This window comes from Staurois parvus, unplaced genomic scaffold, assembly GCF_062004578.1.
Source record: "Staurois parvus isolate SC_StPar_1 unplaced genomic scaffold, SC_StPar_1.0 ptg002327l, whole genome shotgun sequence".
Taxonomy (NCBI): domain Eukaryota; kingdom Metazoa; phylum Chordata; class Amphibia; order Anura; family Ranidae; genus Staurois; species Staurois parvus.
In genome coordinates, this window is record NW_028320123.1 from 226,576 (window position 1) to 233,201 (window position 6,626).

Genomic DNA, 6,626 nt, shown 5'->3' on the forward strand with positions numbered 1-6,626 from the left:
CATGGAGATCATATCCCCCTTATGTATTATACATGGAGATCATATCCCCCCTTATGTATTATACATGGAGATCATATCCCCCCCTTATGTATTATACATGGAGATCATATCCCCCCTTATGTATTATACATGGAGATCATATCCCCCCCTTATGTATTATACATGGAGATCATATCCCCCCTTATGTATTATACATGGAGATCATATCCCCCCCTTATGTATTATACATGGAGATCATATCCCCCCTTATGTATTATACATGGAGATCATATCCCCCCTTATGTATTATACATGGAGATCATACCCCCCCTTATGTATTATACATGGAGATCATATCCCCCTTATGTATTATACATGGAGATCATATCCCCCCTTATGTATTATACATGGAGATCATATCCCCCCTTATGTATTATACATGGAGATCATATCCCCCCTTATGTATTATACATGGAGATCATACCCCCCCTTATGTATTATACATGGAGATCATATCCCCCTTATGTATTATACATGGAGATCATATCCCCCCTTATGTATTATACATGGAGATCATATCCCCCCTTATGTATTATACATGGAGATCATATCCCCCCTTATGTATTATACATGGAGATCATATCCCCCCCCTTATGTATTATACATGGTGATCATATCCCCCTTATGTATTATACATGGAGATCATATCCCCCCTTATGTATTATACATGGAGATCATATCCCCCCCTTATGTATTATACATGGAGATCATATCCCCCCCTTATGTATTATACATGGAGATCATATCCCCCTTATGTATTATACATGGAGATCATATCCCCCCCTTATGTATTATACATGGAGATCATACCCCCCCTTATGTATTATACATGGAGATCATATCCCCCCTTATGTATTATACATGGAGATCATACCCCCCTTATGTATTATACATGGTGATCATATCCCCCCCCCTTATGTATTATACATGGAGATCATATCCCCCCTTATGTATTATACATGGAGATCATATCCCCCCTTATGTATTATACATGGAGATCATATCCCCCCTTATGTATTATACATGGAGATCATATCCCCCCCTTATGTATTATACATGGAGATCATATCCCCCCTTATGTATTATACATGGAGATCATATCCCCCCCTTATGTATTATACATGGAGATCATATCCCCCCTTATGTATTATACATGGAGATCATATCCCCCCTTATGTATTATACATGGAGATCATATCCCCCCCTTATGTATTATACATGGAGATCATATCCCCCCCCCCTTATGTATTATACATGGAGATCATATCCCCCTTATGTATTATACATGGAGATCATATCCCCCCTTATGTATTATACATGGAGATCATATCCCCCCCTTATGTATTATACATGGAGATCATATCCCCCCCTTATGTATTATACATGGAGATCATATCCCCCCCCCTTATGTATTATACATGGAGATCATATCCCCCCCCCTTATGTATTATACATGGAGATCATATCCCCCCCTTATGTATTATACATGGAGATCATATCCCCCCTTATGTATTATACATGGAGATCATATCCCCCCCCCCCTTATGTATTATACATGGAGATCATATCCCCCCTTATGTATTATACATGGTGATCATATCCCCCCTTATGTATTATACATGGAGATCATATCCCCCCTTATGTATTATACATGGAGATCATATCCCCCCTTATGTATTATACATGGAGATCATATCCCCCCCCCATTATGTATTATACATGGAGGTCATATCCCCCCTTATGTATTATACATGGAGATCATATCCCCCCCTTATGTATTATACATGGAGATCATATCCCCCCTTATGTATTATACATGGTGATCATATCCCCCCTTATGTATTATACATGGAGATCATATCCCCCCTTATGTATTATACATGGAGATCATATCCCCCCCTTATGTATTATACATGGAGATCATATCCCCCCTTATGTATTATACATGGAGATCATATCCCTTTTATGTATTATACAATATTATGTATAATACATATGGGGGGATATAATCTCCATGTATAATACATAAGGGGGGGATATGATCTCCATGTATAATACATAAGGGGGGATATGATCTCCATGTATAATACATAAGGGGGGGATATGATCTCCATGTATAATACATAAGGGGGGATATGATCTCCATGTATAATACATAAGGGGGGATATGATCTCCATGTATAATACATAAGGGGGGGATATGATCTCCATGTATAATACATAAGGGGGGATATGACCTCCATGTATAATACATAATGGGGGGGGGATATGATCTCCATGTATAATACATAAGGGGGGATATGATCTCCATGTATAATACATAAGGGGGGATATGATCTCCATGTATAATACATAAGGGGGGATATGATCACCATGTATAATACATAAGGGGGGATATGATCTCCATGTATAATACATAAGGGGGGATATGATCACCATGTATAATACATAAGGGGGGATATGATCTCCATGTATAATACATAAGGGGGGGATATGATCTCCATGTATAATACATAAGGGGGGATATGACCTCCATGTATAATACATAATGGGGGGGGATATGATCTCCATGTATAATACATAAGGGGGGATATGATCTCCATGTATAATACATAAGGGGGGATATGATCTCCATGTATAATACATAAGGGGGGGATATGATCTCCATGTATAATACATAAGGGGGGGATATGATCACCATGTATAATACATAAGGGGGGATATGACCTCCATGTATAATACATAATGGGGGGGGGATATGATCTCCATGTATAATACATAAGGGGGGATATGATCTCCATGTATAATACATAAGGGGGGGATATGATCTCCATGTATAATACATAAGGGGGGGGGATATGATCTCCATGTATAATACATAAGGAGGGATATGATCTCCATGTATAATACATAAGGGGGATATGATCTCCATGTATAATACATAAGGGGGGGGATATGATCTCCATGTATAATAAGGGGGGGGGATATGATCTCCATGTATAATACATAAGGGGGGATATGATCTCCATGTATAATAAGGGGGGGGGGATATGATCTCCATGTATAATAAGGGGGGGGGATATGATCTCCATGTATAATACATAAGGGGGGGATATGATCTCCATGTATAATACATAAGGGGGATATGATCTCCATGTATAATACATAAGGGGGGGATATGATCTCCATGTATAATACATAAGGGGGGATATGATCTCCATGTATAATACATAAGAGGGATATGATCTCCATGTATAATACATAAGGGGGGATATGATCTCCATGTATAATACATAAGGGGGGGATATGATCTCCATGTATAATACATAAGGGGGGGATATGATCTCCATGTATAATACATAAGGGGGGGATATGATCTCCATGTATAATACATAAGGGGGGATATGATCTCCATGTATAATACATAAGGGGGGGATATGATCACCATGTATAATACATAAGGGGGGATATGACCTCCATGTATAATACATAATGGGGGGGGGATATGATCTCCATGTATAATACATAAGGGGGGGATATGATCTCCATGTATAATACATAAGGGGGGGGATATGATCTCCATGTATAATACATAAGGAGGGATATGATCTCCATGTATAATACATAAGGGGGATATGATCTCCATGTATAATACATAAGGGGGATATGATCTCCATGTATAATACATAAGGGGGGGATATGATCTCCATGTATAATACATAAGGGGGGGATATGATCTCCATGTATAATACATAAGGGGGGGATATGATCTCCATGTATAATATATAAGGGGGGATATGATCTCCATGTATAATACATAAGGGGGGGATATGATCTCCATGTATAATACATAAGGGGGATATGATCTCCATGTATAATACATAAGGGGGATATGATCTCCATGTATAATACATAAGGGGGGATATGATCTCCATGTATAATACATAAGGGGGATATGATCTCCATGTATAATACATAAGGGGGATATGATCTCCATGTATAATACATAAGGGGGATATGATCTCCATGTATAATACATAAGGGGGATATGATCTCCATGTATAATACATAAGGGGGGATATGATCTCCATGTATAATACATAAGGGGGGATATGATCTCCATGTATAATACATAAGGGGGGATATGATCTCCATGTATAATACATAAGGGGGGATATGATCTCCATGTATAATACATAAGGGGGGATATGATCTCCATGTATAATACATAAGGGGGATATGATCTCCATGTATAATACATAAGGGGGATATGATCTCCATGTATAATACATAAGGGGGATATGATCTCCATGTATAATACATAAGGGGGATATGATCTCCATGTATAATACATAAGGGGGGGATATGATCTCCATGTATAATACATAAGGGGGGATATGATCTCCATGTATAATACATAAGGGGGGGATATGATCTCCATGTATAATACATAAGGGGGATATGATCTCCATGTATAATACATAAGGGGGGATATGATCTCCATGTATAATACATAAGGGGGGATATGATCTCCATGTATAATACATAAGGGGGGATATGATCTCCATGTATAATACATAAGGGGGGATATGATCTCCATGTATAATACATAAGGGGGGGATATGATCTCCATGTATAATACATAAGGGGGGATATGATCTCCATGTATAATACATAAGGGGGATATGATCTCCATGTATAATACATAAGGGGGGATATGATCTCCATGTATAATACATAAGGGGGGATATGATCTCCATGTATAATACATAAGGGGGGATATGATCTCCATGTATAATACATAAGGGGGGATATGATCTCCATGTATAATACATAAGGGGGGGATATGATCTCCATGTATAATACATAAGGGGGGGATATGATCTCCATGTATAATACATAAGGGGGGATATGATCTCCATGTATAATACATAAGGGGGGGGGGGATATGATCTCCATGTATAATACATCAGTGGTTCATATAGTGAACTCGGTGTAGTTATTCCCTCTGAGGTCATCACAGAGGACAAGGGGGCGCTCTTTACATCTGGAGGAAAAGAAATGTCATCTCCAAACACGGAAAGGTTTCTTCACAGTAAGAGCTGTGAGAATGTGGAATAGACTCCCTCCAGAGGTGGGTGTGGCCAGCTCAGTGGATTGCTGTAGGAAAGTCCTGGATCCTTTCTTGGATACACAGAATATAACTGGATAGAACATTTATAGGGAAAGGTGATCCCGGGAATATCCGATTATTGATCCCGGGAATATCCGATTATTGATCCCGGGAATATCCGATTATTGATCCAGGGAATATCCGATTATTGATCCAGGGAATATCCGATTATTGATCCCGGGAATATCCGATTATTGATCCAGGGAATATCCGATTATTGATCCAGGGAATATCCGATTATTGATCCAGGGAATATCCGATTATGGCAGTTGAAGCCGTGAGAGTGTATCAGTTTGCCGAGGGAGGAGGTGTAGATGGAGAAGAGAAGGGGCCCGAGGACAGAGCCTTGAGGGACCCCAACAGAGAGGGGGAGGGAGGGGGAGATGGTAGCATTATAGGTAACGCTGAAGGAGCGTTGTGACAGGTAGGATGAGAGCCAGGAGAGGGCGGAGTCTCTGAGGCCACGGGAGTGTATACATATACATGGAGATCATATCCCCCCCCTCGTGTCCCCCACTGACACCCCCAGACCATGCAGAGTATGAAGCATTACCCACTACTCTCTGAATACCATCTTTCAGCCAGTTTTCTATCCATTTACATTCAGATTTTTCCAGCCCATAGACTTCACCTTACAGATTAGCCATGTGTGGGGAACTGTGTCCAAGTATACCACGTCCACCGCCACCCCTCTGTCCGAGTATACCACGTCCACCGCCACCCCTCTGTCCGAGTATACCACGTCCACCGCCACCCCTCTGTCCGAGTATACCACGTCCACCACCACCCCTCTGTCCAAGTATACAGCGTCCACCACCACCCCTCTGTCCAAGTATACCGCGTCCACCACCACCCCTCTGTCCAAGTATACCACGTCCACAGCCACCCCTCTGTCCAAGTATACCACGTCCACAGCCACCCCTCTGTCCAAGTATACCACGTCCACCACCACCCCTCTGTCCAAGTATACCACGTCCACCACCACCCCTCTGTCCAAGTATACCGCGTCCACCACCACCCCTCTGTCCAAGTATACCACGTCCACAGCCACCCCTCTGTCCAAGTATACCACGTCCACCGCCACCCCTCTGTCCAAGTATACCGCGTCCCCCGCCACCCCTCTGTCCAAGTATACCGCGTCCACCACCACCCCTCTGTCCAAGTATACCACGTCCACCACCACCCCTCTGTCCAAGTATACCGCGTCCACCGCCACCCCTCTGTCCAAGTATACCACGTCCACCACCACCCCTCTGTCCAAGTATACCACGTCCATCGCCACCCCCCTGTCCAAGTATACCACGTCCACCACCACCCCCCTGTCCAAGTATACCACGTCCACCGCCACCCCTCTGTCCAAATACACCACAGCCACCCCTCTGTCCAAGTGTACCACGTCCACCAGGCGTGGCTG